Source organism: Lagopus muta, chromosome 28 (assembly GCF_023343835.1).
Source record: "Lagopus muta isolate bLagMut1 chromosome 28, bLagMut1 primary, whole genome shotgun sequence".
NCBI lineage: Eukaryota > Metazoa > Chordata > Aves > Galliformes > Phasianidae > Lagopus > Lagopus muta.
The window spans coordinates 817,703-836,694 of NC_064460.1; the positions used below are offsets into that span (position 1 = coordinate 817,703).

Consider the following 18,992-nt stretch of genomic DNA (forward strand, 5'->3'; position numbering starts at 1 on the left):
TAATTCCATGGGATCTAAGTTAATTGTGAAGGCATATGCCTTAATTATGTAGGGTTTAAGTTAATTCTGAAGTCATATGCCATAATTCCATTAGATCTAACTTAATTCTGAAGGCATATGCTTTAGTTATGCAGGGTCTAAGTTAATTGTGAAGGCATATGCCTTAATTCCATGGGGTCTCAGTTAATTCTGAAGGTATATGGCTTAATTCCATAGCGTCTCAGTTAATTGTGAAGGCATATGACTTAATTATATAGGTTCTAAGTTAATTCTTAACGATTATGCCTTAATTATGTAGGGTCTAAGTTCATTTTGAAGGCATATTACTTGACTATGTAGGGTCTAAGTTAATTCTGAAGGTATATACCTTCATTCTATCGGATCTGAGTTAATTCTGAAGGCATATGCCTTTCATTCCATAGGATCTAAGTTAATTAAGAAGGCATAAGCCTATTTTATGTGGGATCTAAGTTAATTATGAAAGCATATGCCTTAATTGCATTGGATCTAAGTTAATTCTGAGGGACTATGCCTTAATTAAGTTGCATTTAAGTTAATTCTGAAGGCATATGCCTTACATCCGTAGGCTCTAATTTAATTATGAAGGTATATGGCTTTAATTACAAAGGATCTAAGTTAATTCTCAGCGAATATGCCTTAATTCCATAGCATCTAAGTTAACTCTGAAGGCATATGCCTTAATTATGTAGCGTCTAAGTTAATTCTGTAGCCATATGCCATTAATTGCCACGGATCTAAGATAATTGTGAAGGCATATGCCTTAATTCCATGGGATCTAAGTTAATTCTGAAGGCATATGCCTGAATTATGTAGAATCTAAGTTAATTCTGGAGGCATATGCCTTATTTTCATAGTATCTAAGTTAATTGTGAAGGCATATGCCTTTAATTCCATAGGGTCTGAGTTAGTTCTGAAGGCATATGCCTGAATTATGTAGTATCTAAGTTAATTGTGAAGTTATATGCCTTAATTCCATGGGATTAAACTTTATTCTGAAGGTATAGGCCTTAGTTATGTAGGGTCTAAGTTAATTCTGATGGCATATGCCTTAATTCCATAAGATCTAAGTTAATTCTCAAGGCATATGCCTTAATTACGTATGTTGTAAGTTAAGTCTGAAGGCATTTGCATTAATTCCATAGGATCTCAGTTAATTCTGAAGGCGTATGCCTTAATTATGTGGGGTCTGAGTTAATTCTGAAGGCATATGCCTTAATTCCATAGCATCTAAGTTAATTCTGAAGGTATCTGCCTAAATTATATAGGTTCTATGTTAATTATGAAGTATATCCCTTAATTCCATAGCATCTAAGTTAATTGTAAATGCGTATACCTTAATTATGTAGGGTCTAAGTTAATTCTGAAGGCATATGCCTGAATTATGTAGAATCTAAGTTAATTCTGAAGGCATATGGCTTAATCCATAGGATGTTGTTTAAATCTGAAGGTAAATGCGTTTAATTCCATAGGATCGGAGTTAATTCTGATGGTGTATGCCTTAATTATATAGGTTCTATGTTTATTCTGAAGGTATAAACCACTAATTGCATAGGATCTAATTTAATTCTGAAGACATATGCCTTAATTCAATAGGCTCTAATTTAATTCTGAAGGTATATGCCCGTAGTTCCATATTATCTAAGTTAATTCTGAATCTATATGCCTTTAATTCCATAGGATCTGAGTTAATTCTGAAGGCTTATGCCTTAATTCCATGGGATCTAAGTTGATTGTGAAGGCATATGTCTTAATTATGTAGGGTTTAAGTTAATTCTGAAGTCATATGCCTTAATTCCATTAGATCTAACTTAATTCTGAAGGCATATGCTTTAATTATGCAGGGTATACGTTAATTGTGAAGGCATATGACTTAATCATATAGGTTCTAAGTTAATTCTTAACGAATATGCCTTAATTATGTAGGGTCTAAGTTCATTTTGAAGGCATATTACTTGACTATGTAGGGTCTAAGTTAATTCTGAAGGTATATACCTTCATTCTATAGGATGTGAGTTAATTCTGAAGGCATATGCCTTTCATTCCATAGGATCTAAGTTAATTAAGAAGGCATAAGCCTATTTTATGTGGGATCTAAGTTAATTATGAAAGCATATGCCTTAATTGCATTGGATCTAAGTTAATTCTGAGGGACTATGCCTTAATTAAGTTGCATTTAAGTTAATTCTGAAGGCATATGCCTTAATTACATAGGATTAAAGATAATTCTGAAGGCATATGCCTTAATTATGTAGAGTCGAAGTTAATTCTAAAGGCTTATGCCTTAATTATGTAGGGTGTAAGTTAATTCTGAAGGCTTATGCCTTAATTGTATAGGATCTGAATTAATTATAAAGGCATACGCCTTAATTGCATAGGGTTGAAGTTAATTCTGAAGATTTATGCCTTAATTCCATACAATCTCAGTTAATTCTGAAGGCACAAGCCACTAATTGCATAGCACCTAAGTTAATTCTGAAGGCATATGCCTTACTTCCGTAGGCTCTAATTTAATTCTGAAGGTATATGGCTTTAATTACAAAGGATCTAAGTTAATTCTCAGCGAATATGCCTTAATTCCATAGCATCTAAGTTAATTCTGAAGGTATCTGCCTAAATTATATAGGTTCTATGTTAATTATGAAGTATATCCCTTAATTCCATAGCACCTAAGTTAATTGTAAATGCGTATACCTTAATTATGTAGGGTCTAAGTTAATTCTGAAGGCATATGCCTGAATTATGTAGAATCTAAGTTAATTCTGAAGGCATATGGCTTAATCCATAGGATGTTGTTTAAATCTGAAGGTAAATGCGTTTAATTCCATAGGATCGGAGTTAATTCTGATGGTGTATGCCTTAATTATATAGGTTCTATGTTTATTCTGAAGGTATAAACCACTAATTGCATAGGATCTAATTTAATTCTGAAGACATATGCCTTAATTCAATAGGCTCTAATTTAATTCTGAAGGTATATGCCCGTAGTTCCATATTATCTAAGTTAATTCTGAATCTATATGCCTTTAATTCCATAGGATCTGAGTTAATTCTGAAGGCTTATGCCTTAATTCCATGGGATCTAAGTTGATTGTGAAGGCATATGTCTTAATTATGTAGGGTTTAAGTTAATTCTGAAGTCATATGCCTTAATTCCATTAGATCTAACTTAATTCTGAAGGCATATGCTTTAATTATGCAGGGTCTAAGTTAATTGTGAAGGCATATGACTTAATCATATAGGTTCTAAGTTAATTCTTAACGAATATGCCTTAATTATGTAGGGTCTAAGTTCATTTTGAAGGCATATTACTTGACTATGTAGGGTCTAAGTTAATTCTGAAGGTATATACCTTCATTCTATAGGATGTGAGTTAATTCTGAAGGCATATGCCTTTCATTCCATAGGATCTAAGTTAATTAAGAAGGCATAAGCCTATTTTATGTGGGATCTAAGTTAATTATGAAAGCATATGCCTTAATTGCATTGGATCTAAGTTAATTCTGAGGGACTATGCCTTAATTAAGTTGCATTTAAGTTAATTCTGAAGGCATATGCCTTAATTACATAGGATTAAAGATAATTCTGAAGGCATATGCCTTAATTATGTAGAGTCGAAGTTAATTCTAAAGGCTTATGCCTTAATTACGTAGGGTGTAAGTTAATTCTGAAGGCTTATGCCTTAATTGTATAGGATCTGAATTAATTATAAAGGCATACGCCTTAATTGCATAGGGTTGAAGTTAATTCTGAAGATTTATGCCTTAATTCCATACAATCTCAGTTAATTCTGAAGGCACAAGCCACTAATTGCATAGCACCTAAGTTAATTCTGAAGGCATATGCCTTACATCCGTAGGCTCTAATTTAATTCTGAAGGTATATGGCTTTAATTACAAAGGATCTAAGTTAATTCTCAGCGAATATGCCTTAATTCCATAGCATCTAAGTTAATTCTGAAGGTATCTGCCTAAATTATATAGGTTCTATGTTAATTATGAAGTATATCCCTTAATTCCATAGCACCTAAGTTAATTGTAAATGCGTATACCTTAATTATGTAGGGTCTAAGTTAATTCTGAAGGCATATGCCTGAATTATGTAGAATCTAAGTTAATTCTGAAGGCATATGGCTTAATCCATAGGATGTTGTTTAAATCTGAAGGTAAATGCGTTTAATTCCATAGGATCGGAGTTAATTCTGATGGTGTATGCCTTAATTATATAGGTTCTATGTTTATTCTGAAGGTATAAACCACTAATTGCATAGGATCTAAGTTAATTCTGAAGACATATGCCTTAATTCAATAGGCTCTAATTTAATTCTGAATCTATATGCCTTTAATTCCGTAGGATCTGAGTTAATTCTGAAGGCTTATGCCTTAATTCCATGGGATCTAAGTTAATTGTGAAGGCATATGCCTTAATTATGTAGGGTTTAAGTTAATTCTGAAGTCATATGCCATAATTCCATTAGATCTAACTTAATTCTGAAGGCATATGCTTTAGTTATGCAGGGTCTAAGTTAATTGTGAAGGCATATGCCTTAATTCCATGGGGTCTCAGTTAATTCTGAAGGTATATGGCTTAATTCCATAGCGTCTCAGTTAATTGTGAAGGCATATGACTTAATTATATAGGTTCTAAGTTAATTCTTAACGAATATGCCTTAATTATGTAGGGTCTAAGTTCATTTAGAAGGCATATTACTTGACTATGTAGGGTCTAAGTTAATTCTGAAGTTATATACCTTCATTCTATCGGATCTGAGTTAATTCTGAAGGCATACGCCTTTCATTCCATAGGATCTAAGTTAATTAAGAAGGCATAAGCCTATTTTATGTGGGATCTAAGTTAATTATGAAAGCATATGCCTTAATTGCATTGGATCTAAGTTAATTCTGAGGGACTATGCCTTAATTAAGTTGCATTTAAGTTAATTCTGAAGGCATATGCCTTACATCCGTAGGCTCTAATTTAATTATGAAGGTATATGGCTTTAATTACAAAGGATCTAAGTTAATTCTCAGCGAATATGCCTTAATTCCATAGCATCTAAGTTAACTCTGAAGGCATATGCCTTAATTATGTAGCGTCTAAGTTAATTCTGTAGCCATATGCCATTAATTGCCACGGATCTAAGATAATTGTGAAGGCATATGCCTTAATTCCATGGGATCTAAGTTAATTCTGAAGGCATATGCCTGAATTATGTAGAATCTAAGTTAATTCTGGAGGCATATGCCTTATTTTCATAGTATCTAAGTTAATTGTGAAGGCATATGCCTTTAATTCCATAGGGTCTGAGTTAGTTCTGAAGGCATATGCCTGAATTATGTAGTATCTAAGTTAATTGTGAAGTTATATGCCTTAATTCCATGGGATTAAACTTTATTCTGAAGGTATAGGCCTTAGTTATGTAGGGTCTAAGTTAATTCTGATGGCATATGCCTTAATTCCATAAGATCTAAGTTAATTCTCAAGGCATATGCCTTAATTACGTATGTTGTAAGTTAAGTCTGAAGGCATTTGCATTAATTCCATAGGATCTCAGTTAATTCTGAAGGCGTATGCCTTAATTATGTGGGGTCTGAGTTAATTCTGAAGGCATATGCCTTAATTCCATAGGATCTAAGTTAATTATGCAAGCATATGCTTAATTATGTAGAATCTATGTTAATTCTGAAGGCATATGCCTTAATTCCATAGCATCTAAGTTAATTCTGAAGGTATCTGCCTAAATTATATAGGTTCTATGTTAATTATGAAGTATATCCCTTAATTCCATAGCATCTAAGTTAATTGTAAATGCGTATACCTTAATTATGTAGGGTCTAAGTTAATTCTGAAGGCATATGCCTTAATTATGTAGAATCTAAGTTAATTCTGAAGGCATATGGCTTAATCCATAGGATGTTGTTTAAATCTGAAGGTAAATGCGTTTAATTCCATAGGATCGGAGTTAATTCTGATGGTGTATGCCTTAATTATATAGGTTCTATGTTTATTCTGAAGGTATAAACCACTAATTGCATAGGATCTAATTTAATTCTGAAGACATATGCCTTAATTCAATAGGCTCTAATTTAATTCTGAAGGTATATGCCCGTAGTTCCATATTATCTAAGTTAATTCTGAATCTATATGCCTTTAATTCCATAGGATCTGAGTTAATTCTGAAGGCTTATGCCTTAATTCCATGGGATCTAAGTTGATTGTGAAGGCATATGTCTTAATTATGTAGGGTTTAAGTTAATTCTGAAGTCATATGCCTTAATTCCATTAGATCTAACTTAATTCTGAAGGCATATGCTTTAATTATGCAGGGTATACGTTAATTGTGAAGGCATATGACTTAATCATATAGGTTCTAAGTTAATTCTTAACGAATATGCCTTAATTATGTAGGGTCTAAGTTCATTTAGAAGGCATATTACTTGACTATGTAGGGTCTAAGTTAATTCTGAAGGTATATACCTTCATTCTATAGGATGTGAGTTAATTCTGAAGGCATATGCCTTTCATTCCATAGGATCTAAGTTAATTAAGAAGGCATAAGCCTATTTTATGTGGGATCTAAGTTAATTATGAAAGCATATGCCTTAATTGCATTGGATCTAAGTTAATTCTGAGGGACTATGCCTTAATTAAGTTGCATTTAAGTTAATTCTGAAGGCATATGCCTTAATTACATAGGATTAAAGATAATTCTGAAGGCATATGCCTTAATTATGTAGAGTCGAAGTTAATTCTAAAGGCTTATGCCTTAATTACGTAGGGTGTAAGTTAATTCTGAAGGCTTATGCCTTAATTGTATAGGATCTGAATTAATTATAAAGGCATACGCCTTAATTGCATAGGGTTGAAGTTAATTCTGAAGATTTATGCCTTAATTCCATACAATCTCAGTTAATTCTGAAGGCACAAGCCACTAATTGCATAGCACCTAAGTTAATTCTGAAGGCATATGCCTTACATCCGTAGGCTCTAATTTAATTCTGAAGGTATATGGCTTTAATTACAAAGGATCTAAGTTAATTCTCAGCGAATATGCCTTAATTCCATAGCATCTAAGTTAATTCTGAAGGTATCTGCCTAAATTATATAGGTTCTATGTTAATTATGAAGTATATCCCTTAATTCCATAGCACCTAAGTTAATTGTAAATGCGTATACCTTAATTATGTAGGGTCTAAGTTAATTCTGAAGGCATATGCCTGAATTATGTAGAATCTAAGTTAATTCTGAAGGCATATGGCTTAATCCATAGGATGTTGTTTAAATCTGAAGGTAAATGCGTTTAATTCCATAGGATCGGAGTTAATTCTGATGGTGTATGCCTTAATTATATAGGTTCTATGTTTATTCTGAAGGTATAAACCACTAATTGCATAGGATCTAAGTTAATTCTGAAGACATATGCCTTAATTCAATAGGCTCTAATTTAATTCTGAATCTATATGCCTTTAATTCCGTAGGATCTGAGTTAATTCTGAAGGCTTATGCCTTAATTCCATGGGATCTAAGTTAATTGTGAAGGCATATGCCTTAATTATGTAGGGTTTAAGTTAATTCTGAAGTCATATGCCATAATTCCATTAGATCTAACTTAATTCTGAAGGCATATGCTTTAGTTATGCAGGGTCTAAGTTAATTGTGAAGGCATATGCCTTAATTCCATGGGGTCTCAGTTAATTCTGAAGGTATATGGCTTAATTCCATAGCGTCTCAGTTAATTGTGAAGGCATATGACTTAATTATATAGGTTCTAAGTTAATTCTTAACGAATATGCCTTAATTATGTAGGGTCTAAGTTCATTTAGAAGGCATATTACTTGACTATGTAGGGTCTAAGTTAATTCTGAAGGTATATACCTTCATTCTATCGGATCTGAGTTAATTCTGAAGGCATATGCCTTTCATTCCATAGGATCTAAGTTAATTCTGAAGGCATAAGCCTATTTTATGTGGGATCTAAGTTAATTATGAAAGCATATGCCTTAATTGCATTGGATCTAAGTTAATTCTGAGGGACTATGCCTTAATTAAGTTGCATTTAAGTTAATTCTGAAGGCATATGCCTTACATCCGTAGGCTCTAATTTAATTATGAAGGTATATGGCTTTAATTACAAAGGATCTAAGTTAATTCTCAGCGAATATGCCTTAATTCCATAGCATCTAAGTTAACTCTGAAGGCATATGCCTTAATTATGTAGCGTCTAAGTTAATTCTGTAGCCATATGCCATTAATTGCCACGGATCTAAGATAATTGTGAAGGCATATGCCTTAATTCCATGGGATCTAAGTTAATTCTGAAGGCATATGCCTGAATTATGTAGAATCTAAGTTAATTCTGGAGGCATATGCCTTATTTTCATAGTATCTAAGTTAATTGTGAAGGCATATGCCTTTAATTCCATAGGGTCTGAGTTAGTTCTGAAGGCATATGCCTGAATTATGTAGTATCTAAGTTAATTGTGAAGTTATATGCCTTAATTCCATGGGATTAAACTTTATTCTGAAGGTATAGGCCTTAGTTATGTAGGGTCTAAGTTAATTCTGATGGCATATGCCTTAATTCCATAAGATCTAAGTTAATTCTCAAGGCATATGCCTTAATTACGTATGTTGTAAGTTAAGTCTGAAGGCATTTGCATTAATTCCATAGGATCTCAGTTAATTCTGAAGGCGTATGCCTTAATTATGTGGGGTCTGAGTTAATTCTGAAGGCATATGCCTTAATTCCATAGGATCTAAGTTAATTATGCAAGCATATGCTTAATTATGTAGAATCTATGTTAATTCTGAAGGCATATGCCTTAATTCCATAGCATCTAAGTTAATTCTGAAGGTATCTGCCTAAATTATATAGGTTCTATGTTAATTATGAAGTATATCCCTTAATTCCATAGCATCTAAGTTAATTGTAAATGCGTATACCTTAATTATGTAGGGTCTAAGTTAATTCTGAAGGCATATGCCTGAATTATGTAGAATCTAAGTTAATTCTGAAGGCATATGGCTTAATCCATAGGATGTTGTTTAAATCTGAAGGTAAATGCGTTTAATTCCATAGGATCGGAGTTAATTCTGATGGTGTATGCCTTAATTATATAGGTTCTATGTTTATTCTGAAGGTATAAACCACTAATTGCATAGGATCTAATTTAATTCTGAAGACATATGCCTTAATTCAATAGGCTCTAATTTAATTCTGAAGGTATATGCCCGTAGTTCCATATTATCTAAGTTAATTCTGAATCTATATGCCTTTAATTCCATAGGATCTGAGTTAATTCTGAAGGCTTATGCCTTAATTCCATGGGATCTAAGTTGATTGTGAAGGCATATGTCTTAATTATGTAGGGTTTAAGTTAATTCTGAAGTCATATGCCTTAATTCCATTAGATCTAACTTAATTCTGAAGGCATATGCTTTAATTATGCAGGGTATACGTTAATTGTGAAGGCATATGACTTAATCATATAGGTTCTAAGTTAATTCTTAACGAATATGCCTTAATTATGTAGGGTCTAAGTTCATTTAGAAGGCATATTACTTGACTATGTAGGGTCTAAGTTAATTCTGAAGGTATATACCTTCATTCTATAGGATGTGAGTTAATTCTGAAGGCATATGCCTTTCATTCCATAGGATCTAAGTTAATTAAGAAGGCATAAGCCTATTTTATGTGGGATCTAAGTTAATTATGAAAGCATATGCCTTAATTGCATTGGATCTAAGTTAATTCTGAGGGACTATGCCTTAATTAAGTTGCATTTAAGTTAATTCTGAAGGCATATGCCTTAATTACATAGGATTAAAGATAATTCTGAAGGCATATGCCTTAATTATGTAGAGTCGAAGTTAATTCTAAAGGCTTATGCCTTAATTATGTAGGGTGTAAGTTAATTCTGAAGGCTTATGCCTTAATTGTATAGGATCTGAATTAATTATAAAGGCATACGCCTTAATTGCATAGGGTTGAAGTTAATTCTGAAGATTTATGCCTTAATTCCATACAATCTCAGTTAATTCTGAAGGCACAAGCCACTAATTGCATAGCACCTAAGTTAATTCTGAAGGCATATGCCTTACTTCCGTAGGCTCTAATTTAATTCTGAAGGTATATGGCTTTAATTACAAAGGATCTAAGTTAATTCTCAGCGAATATGCCTTAATTCCATAGCATCTAAGTTAATTCTGAAGGTATCTGCCTAAATTATATAGGTTCTATGTTAATTATGAAGTATATCCCTTAATTCCATAGCACCTAAGTTAATTGTAAATGCGTATACCTTAATTATGTAGGGTCTAAGTTAATTCTGAAGGCATATGCCTGAATTATGTAGAATCTAAGTTAATTCTGAAGGCATATGGCTTAATCCATAGGATGTTGTTTAAATCTGAAGGTAAATGCGTTTAATTCCATAGGATCGGAGTTAATTCTGATGGTGTATGCCTTAATTATATAGGTTCTATGTTTATTCTGAAGGTATAAACCACTAATTGCATAGGATCTAATTTAATTCTGAAGACATATGCCTTAATTCAATAGGCTCTAATTTAATTCTGAAGGTATATGCCCGTAGTTCCATATTATCTAAGTTAATTCTGAATCTATATGCCTTTAATTCCATAGGATCTGAGTTAATTCTGAAGGCTTATGCCTTAATTCCATGGGATCTAAGTTGATTGTGAAGGCATATGTCTTAATTATGTAGGGTTTAAGTTAATTCTGAAGTCATATGCCTTAATTCCATTAGATCTAACTTAATTCTGAAGGCATATGCTTTAATTATGCAGGGTATACGTTAATTGTGAAGGCATATGACTTAATCATATAGGTTCTAAGTTAATTCTTAACGAATATGCCTTAATTATGTAGGGTCTAAGTTCATTTTGAAGGCATATTACTTGACTATGTAGGGTCTAAGTTAATTCTGAAGGTATATACCTTCATTCTATAGGATGTGAGTTAATTCTGAAGGCATATGCCTTTCATTCCATAGGATCTAAGTTAATTAAGAAGGCATAAGCCTATTTTATGTGGGATCTAAGTTAATTATGAAAGCATATGCCTTAATTGCATTGGATCTAAGTTAATTCTGAGGGACTATGCCTTAATTAAGTTGCATTTAAGTTAATTCTGAAGGCATATGCCTTAATTACATAGGATTAAAGATAATTCTGAAGGCATATGCCTTAATTATGTAGAGTCGAAGTTAATTCTAACGGCTTATGCCTTAATTACGTAGGGTGTAAGTTAATTCTGAAGGCTTATGCCTTAATTGTATAGGATCTGAATTAATTATAAAGGCATACGCCTTAATTGCATAGGGTTGAAGTTAATTCTGAAGATTTATGCCTTAATTCCATACAATCTCAGTTAATTCTGAAGGCACATGCCACTAATAGCATAGCACCTAAGTTAATTCTGAAGGCATATGCCTTACTTCCGTAGGCTCTAATTTAATTCTGAAGGTATATGGCTTTAATTACAAAGGATCTAAGTTAATTCTCAGCGAATATGCCTTAATTCCATAGCATCTAAGTTAATTCTGAAGGTATCTGCCTAAATTATATAGGTTCTATGTTAATTATGAAGTATATCCCTTAATTCCATAGCACCTAAGTTAATTGTAAATGCGTATACCTTAATTATGTAGGGTCTAAGTTAATTCTGAAGGCATATGGCTTAATCCATAGGATGTTGTTTAAATCTGAAGGTAAATGCGTTTAATTCCATAGGATCGGAGTTAATTCTGATGGTGTATGCCTTAATTATATAGGTTCTATGTTTATTCTGAAGGTATAAACCACTAATTGCATAGGATCTAAGTTAATTCTGAAGACATATGCCTTAATTCAATAGGCTCTAATTTAATTCTGAATCTATATGCCTTTAATTCCGTAGGATCTGAGTTAATTCTGAAGGCTTATGCCTTAATTCCATGGGATCTAAGTTAATTGTGAAGGCATATGCCTTAATTATGTAGGGTTTAAGTTAATTCTGAAGTCATATGCCATAATTCCATTAGATCTAACTTAATTCTGAAGGCATATGCTTTAGTTATGCAGGGTCTAAGTTAATTGTGAAGGCATATGCCTTAATTCCATGGGGTCTCAGTTAATTCTGAAGGTATATGGCTTAATTCCATAGCGTCTCAGTTAATTGTGAAGGCATATGACTTAATTATATAGGTTCTAAGTTAATTCTTAACGAATATGCCTTAATTATGTAGGGTCTAAGTTCATTTAGAAGGCATATTACTTGACTATGTAGGGTCTAAGTTAATTCTGAAGGTATATACCTTCATTCTATCGGATCTGAGTTAATTCTGAAGGCATATGCCTTTCATTCCATAGGATCTAAGTTAATTAAGAAGGCATAAGCCTATTTTATGTGGGATCTAAGTTAATTATGAAAGCATATGCCTTAATTGCATTGGATCTAAGTTAATTCTGAGGGACTATGCCTTAATTAAGTTGCATTTAAGTTAATTCTGAAGGCATATGCCTTACATCCGTAGGCTCTAATTTAATTATGAAGGTATATGGCTTTAATTACAAAGGATCTAAGTTAATTCTCAGCGAATATGCCTTAATTCCATAGCATCTAAGTTAACTCTGAAGGCATATGCCTTAATTATGTAGCGTCTAAGTTAATTCTGTAGCCATATGCCATTAATTGCCACGGATCTAAGATAATTGTGAAGGCATATGCCTTAATTCCATGGGATCTAAGTTAATTCTGAAGGCATATGCCTGAATTATGTAGAATCTAAGTTAATTCTGGAGGCATATGCCTTATTTTCATAGTATCTAAGTTAATTGTGAAGGCATATGCCTTTAATTCCATAGGGTCTGAGTTAGTTCTGAAGGCATATGCCTGAATTATGTAGTATCTAAGTTAATTGTGAAGTTATATGCCTTAATTCCATGGGATTAAACTTTATTCTGAAGGTATAGGCCTTAGTTATGTAGGGTCTAAGTTAATTCTGATGGCATATGCCTTAATTCCATAAGATCTAAGTTAATTCTCAAGGCATATGCCTTAATTTCGTATGTTGTAAGTTAAGTCTGAAGGCATTTGCATTAATTCCATAGGATCTCAGTTAATTCTGAAGGCGTATGCCTTAATTATGTGGGGTCTGAGTTAATTCTGAAGGCATATGCCTTAATTCCATAGGATCTAAGTTAATTATGCAAGCATATGCTTAATTATGTAGAATCTATGTTAATTCTGAAGGCATATGCCTTAATTCCATAGCATCTAAGTTAATTCTGAAGGTATCTGCCTAAATTATATAGGTTCTATGTTAATTATGAAGTATATCCCTTAATTCCATAGCATCTAAGTTAATTGTAAATGCGTATACCTTAATTATGTAGGGTCTAAGTTAATTCTGAAGGCATATGCCTTAATTATGTAGAATCTAAGTTAATTCTGAAGGCATATGGCTTAATCCATAGGATGTTGTTTAAATCTGAAGGTAAATGCGTTTAATTCCATAGGATCGGAGTTAATTCTGATGGTGTATGCCTTAATTATATAGGTTCTATGTTTATTCTGAAGGTATAAACCACTAATTGCATAGGATCTAATTTAATTCTGAAGACATATGCCTTAATTCAATAGGCTCTAATTTAATTCTGAAGGTATATGCCCGTAGTTCCATATTATCTAAGTTAATTCTGAATCTATATGCCTTTAATTCCATAGGATCTGAGTTAATTCTGAAGGCTTATGCCTTAATTCCATGGGATCTAAGTTGATTGTGAAGGCATATGTCTTAATTATGTAGGGTTTAAGTTAATTCTGAAGTCATATGCCTTAATTCCATTAGATCTAACTTAATTCTGAAGGCATATGCTTTAATTATGCAGGGTATACGTTAATTGTGAAGGCATATGACTTAATCATATAGGTTCTAAGTTAATTCTTAACGAATATGCCTTAATTATGTAGGGTCTAAGTTCATTTAGAAGGCATATTACTTGACTATGTAGGGTCTAAGTTAATTCTGAAGGTATATACCTTCATTCTATAGGATGTGAGTTAATTCTGAAGGCATATGCCTTTCATTCCATAGGATCTAAGTTAATTAAGAAGGCATAAGCCTATTTTATGTGGGATCTAAGTTAATTATGAAAGCATATGCCTTAATTGCATTGGATCTAAGTTAATTCTGAGGGACTATGCCTTAATTAAGTTGCATTTAAGTTAATTCTGAAGGCATATGCCTTAATTACATAGGATTAAAGATAATTCTGAAGGCATATGCCTTAATTATGTAGAGTCGAAGTTAATTCTAAAGGCTTATGCCTTAATTACGTAGGGTGTAAGTTAATTCTGAAGGCTTATGCCTTAATTGTATAGGATCTGAATTAATTATAAAGGCATACGCCTTAATTGCATAGGGTTGAAGTTAATTCTGAAGATTTATGCCTTAATTCCATACAATCTCAGTTAATTCTGAAGGCACAAGCCACTAATTGCATAGCACCTAAGTTAATTCTGAAGGCATATGCCTTACATCCGTAGGCTCTAATTTAATTCTGAAGGTATATGGCTTTAATTACAAAGGATCTAAGTTAATTCTCAGCGAATATGCCTTAATTCCATAGCATCTAAGTTAATTCTGAAGGTATCTGCCTAAATTATATAGGTTCTATGTTAATTATGAAGTATATCCCTTAATTCCATAGCACCTAAGTTAATTGTAAATGCGTATACCTTAATTATGTAGGGTCTAAGTTAATTCTGAAGGCATATGCCTGAATTATGTAGAATCTAAGTTAATTCTGAAGGCATATGGCTTAATCCATAGGATGTTGTTTAAATCTGAAGGTAAATGCGTTTAATTCCATAGGATCGGAGTTAATTCTGATGGTGTATGCCTTAATTATATAGGTTCTATGTTTATTCTGAAGGTATAAACCACTAATTGCATAGGATCTAATTTAATTCTGAAGACATATGCCTTAATTCAATAGGCTCTAATTTAATTCTGAATCTATATGCCTTTAATTCCATAGGATCTGAGTTAATTCTGAAGGCTTATGCCTTAATTCCATGGGATCTAAGTTAATTGTGAAGGCATATGCCTTAATTATGTAGGGTTTAAGTTAATTCTGAAGTCATATGCCATAATTCCATTAGATCTAACTTAATTCTGAAGGCATATGCTTTAGTTATGCAGGGTCTAAGTTAATTGTGAAGGCATATGCCTTAATTCCATGGGGTCTCAGTTAATTCTGAAGGTATATGGCTTAATTCCATAGCGTCTCAGTTAATTGTGAAGGCATATGACTTAATTATATAGGTTCTAAGTTAATTCTTAACGAATATGCCTTAATTATGTAGGGTCTAAGTTCATTTTGAAGGCATATTACTTGACTATGTAGGGTCTAAGTTAATTCTGAAGGTATATACCTTCATTCTATCGGATCTGAGTTAATTCTGAAGGCATATGCCTTTCATTCCATAGGATCTAAGTTAATTCTGAAGGCATAAGCCTATTTTATGTGGGATCTAAGTTAATTATGAAAGCATATGCCTTAATTGCATTGGATCTAAGTTAATTCTGAGGGACTATGCCTTAATTAAGTTGCATTTAAGTTAATTCTGAAGGCATATGCCTTACATCCGTAGGCTCTAATTTAATTATGAAGGTATATGGCTTTAATTACAAAGGATCTAAGTTAATTCTCAGCGAATATGCCTTAATTCCATAGCATCTAAGTTAACTCTGAAGGCATATGCCTTAATTATGTAGCGTCTAAGTTAATTCTGTAGCCATATGCCATTAATTGCCACGGATCTAAGATAATTGTGAAGGCATATGCCTTAATTCCATGGGATCTAAGTTAATTCTGAAGGCATATGCCTGAATTATGTAGAATCTAAGTTAATTCTGGAGGCATATGCCTTATTTTCATAGTATCTAAGTTAATTGTGAAGGCATATGCCTTTAATTCCATAGGGTCTGAGTTAGTTCTGAAGGCATATGCCTGAATTATGTAGTATCTAAGTTAATTGTGAAGTTATATGCCTTAATTCCATGGGATTAAACTTTATTCTGAAGGTATAGGCCTTAGTTATGTAGGGTCTAAGTTAATTCTGATGGCATATGCCTTAATTCCATAAGATCTAAGTTAATTCTCAAGGCATATGCCTTAATTACGTATGTTGTAAGTTAAGTCTGAAGGCATTTGCATTAATTCCATAGGATCTCAGTTAATTCTGAAGGCGTATGCCTTAATTATGTGGGGTCTGAGTTAATTCTGAAGGCATATGCCTTAATTCCATAGGATCTAAGTTAATTATGCAAGCATATGCTTAATTATGTAGAATCTATGTTAATTCTGAAGGCATATGCCTTAATTCCATAGCATCTAAGTTAATTCTGAAGGTATCTGCCTAAATTATATAGGTTCTATGTTAATTATGAAGTATATCCCTTAATTCCATAGCATCTAAGTTAATTGTAAATGCGTATACCTTAATTATGTAGGGTCTAAGTTAATTCTGAAGGCATATGCCTGAATTATGTAGAATCTAAGTTAATTCTGAAGGCATATGGCTTAATCCATAGGATGTTGTTTAAATCTGAAGGTAAATGCGTTTAATTCCATAGGATCGGAGTTAATTCTGATGGTGTATGCCTTAATTATATAGGTTCTATGTTTATTCTGAAGGTATAAACCACTAATTGCATAGGATCTAATTTAATTCTGAAGACATATGCCTTAATTCAATAGGCTCTAATTTAATTCTGAAGGTATATGCCCGTAGTTCCATATTATCTAAGTTAATTCTGAATCTATATGCCTTTAATTCCATAGGATCTGAGTTAATTCTGAAGGCTTATGCCTTAATTCCATGGGATCTAAGTTGATTGTGAAGGCATATGTCTTAATTATGTAGGGTTTAAGTTAATTCTGAAGTCATATGCCTTAATTCCATTAGATCTAACTTAATTCTGAAGGCATATGCTTTAATTATGCAGGGTATACGTTAATTGTGAAGGCATATGACTTAATCATATAGGTTCTAAGTTAATTCTTAACGAATATGCCTTAATTATGTAGGGTCTAAGTTCATTTAGAAGGCATATTACTTGACTATGTAGGGTCTAAGTTAATTCTGAAGGTATATACCTTCATTCTATAGGATGTGAGTTAATTCTGAAGGCATATGCCTTTCATTCCATAGGATCTAAGTTAATTAAGAAGGCATAAGCCTATTTTATGTGGGATCTAAGTTAATTATGAAAGCATATGCCTTAATTGCATTGGATCTAAGTTAATTCTGAGGGACTATGCCTTAATTAAGTTGCATTTAAGTTAATTCTGAAGGCATATGCCTTAATTACATAGGATTAAAGATAATTCTGAAGGCATATGCCTTAATTATGTAGAGTCGAAGTTAATTCTAAAGGCTTATGCCTTAATTATGTAGGGTGTAAGTTAATTCTGAAGGCTTATGCCTTAATTGTATAGGATCTGAATTAATTATAAAGGCATACGCCTTAATTGCATAGGGTTGAAGTTAATTCTGAAGATTTATGCCTTAATTCCATACAATCTCAGTTAATTCTGAAGGCACAAGCCACTAATTGCATAGCACCTAAGTTAATTCTGAAGGCATATGCCTTACTTCCGTAGGCTCTAATTTAATTCTGAAGGTATATGGCTTTAATTACAAAGGATCTAAGTTAATTCTCAGCGAATATGCCTTAATTCCATAGCATCTAAGTTAATTCTGAAGGTATCTGCCTAAATTATATAGGTTCTATGTTAATTATGAAGTATATCCCTTAATTCCATAGCACCTAAGTTAATTGTAAATGCGTATACCTTAATTATGTAGGGTCTAAGTTAATTCTGAAGGCATATGCCTTAATTATGTAGAATCTAAGTTAATTCTGAAGGCATATGGCTTAATCCATAGGATGTTGTTTAAATCTGAAGGTAAATGCGTTTAATTCCATAGGATCGGAGTTAATTCTGATGGTGTATGCCTTAATTATATAGGTTCTATGTTTATTCTGAAGGTATAAACCACTAATTGCATAGGATCTAATTTAATTCTGAAGACATATGCCTTAATTCAATAGGCTCTAATTTAATTCTGAAGGTATATGCCCGTAGTTCCATATTATCTAAGTTAATTCTGAATCTATATGCCTTTAATTCCATAGGATCTGAGTTAATTCTGAAGGCTTATGCCTTAATTCCATGGGATCTAAGTTGATTGTGAAGGCATATGTCTTAATTATGTAGGGTTTAAGTTAATTCTGAAGTCATATGCCTTAATTCCATTAGATCTAACTTAATTCTGAAGGCATATGCTTTAATTATGCAGGGTCTAAGTTAATTGTGAAGGCATATGACTTAATCATATAGGTTCTAAGTTAATTCTTAACGAATATGCCTTAATTATGTAGGGTCTAAGTTCATTTAGAAGGCATATTACTTGACTATGTAGGGTCTAAGTTAATTCTGAAGGTATATACCTTCATTCTATAGGATGTGAGTTAATTCTGAAGGCATATGCCTTTCATTCCATAGGATCTAAGTTAATTAAGAAGGCATAAGCCTATTTTATGTGGGATCTAAGTTAATTATGAAAGCATATGCCTTAATTGCATTGGATCTAAGTTAATTCTGAGGGACTATGCCTTAATTAAGTTGCATTTAAGTTAATTCTGAAGGCATATGCCTTAATTACATAGGATTAAAGATAATTCTGAAGGCATATGCCTTAATTATGTAGAGTCGAAGTTAATTCTAACGGCTTATGCCTTAATTACGTAGGGTGTAAGTTAATTCTGAAGGCTTATGCCTTAATTGTATAGGATCTGAATTAATTATAAAGGCATACGCCTTAATTGCATAGGGTTGAAGTTAATTCTGAAGATTTATGCCTTAATTCCATACAATCTCAGTTAATTCTGAAGGC

General features: G+C 32.6%; 1 protein-coding gene and 1 long non-coding RNA gene across 3 annotated transcripts in view; one reads left to right on the top strand and one right to left on the bottom strand.

The window, feature by feature from the left end:
* Nucleotides 1-348: 348 nt before the first annotated feature.
* Nucleotides 349-18,992, bottom strand: part of LOC125685481 (uncharacterized) — a 28,069-nt gene continuing 9,425 nt past the window's right edge. Inside the window, exons 3-4 of the long non-coding RNA XR_007373446.1 lie at nucleotides 11,654-13,379; nucleotides 349-1,329 (exon numbers count right to left, since the gene is read on the bottom strand). This is a non-coding gene — a long non-coding RNA (uncharacterized LOC125685481). The remainder of the gene's footprint in view (nucleotides 1,330-11,653; nucleotides 13,380-18,992) is intronic.
* The window catches only part of LOC125685449 (nucleoporin NUP42-like), a 30,597-nt gene continuing 24,855 nt past the window's right edge, over nucleotides 13,251-18,992 (top strand). Inside the window, exons 1-2 of one of the 2 annotated variants that reach the window (XM_048928505.1) lie at nucleotides 13,374-14,055; nucleotides 15,454-16,440. The gene's annotated coding sequence lies outside the window, so the exon portion shown is untranslated. Of the gene's footprint in view, nucleotides 13,316-13,373; nucleotides 14,056-15,453; nucleotides 16,441-18,992 lie in introns of those variants that run through there. The other variant, XM_048928506.1, reaches the window with a different exon arrangement.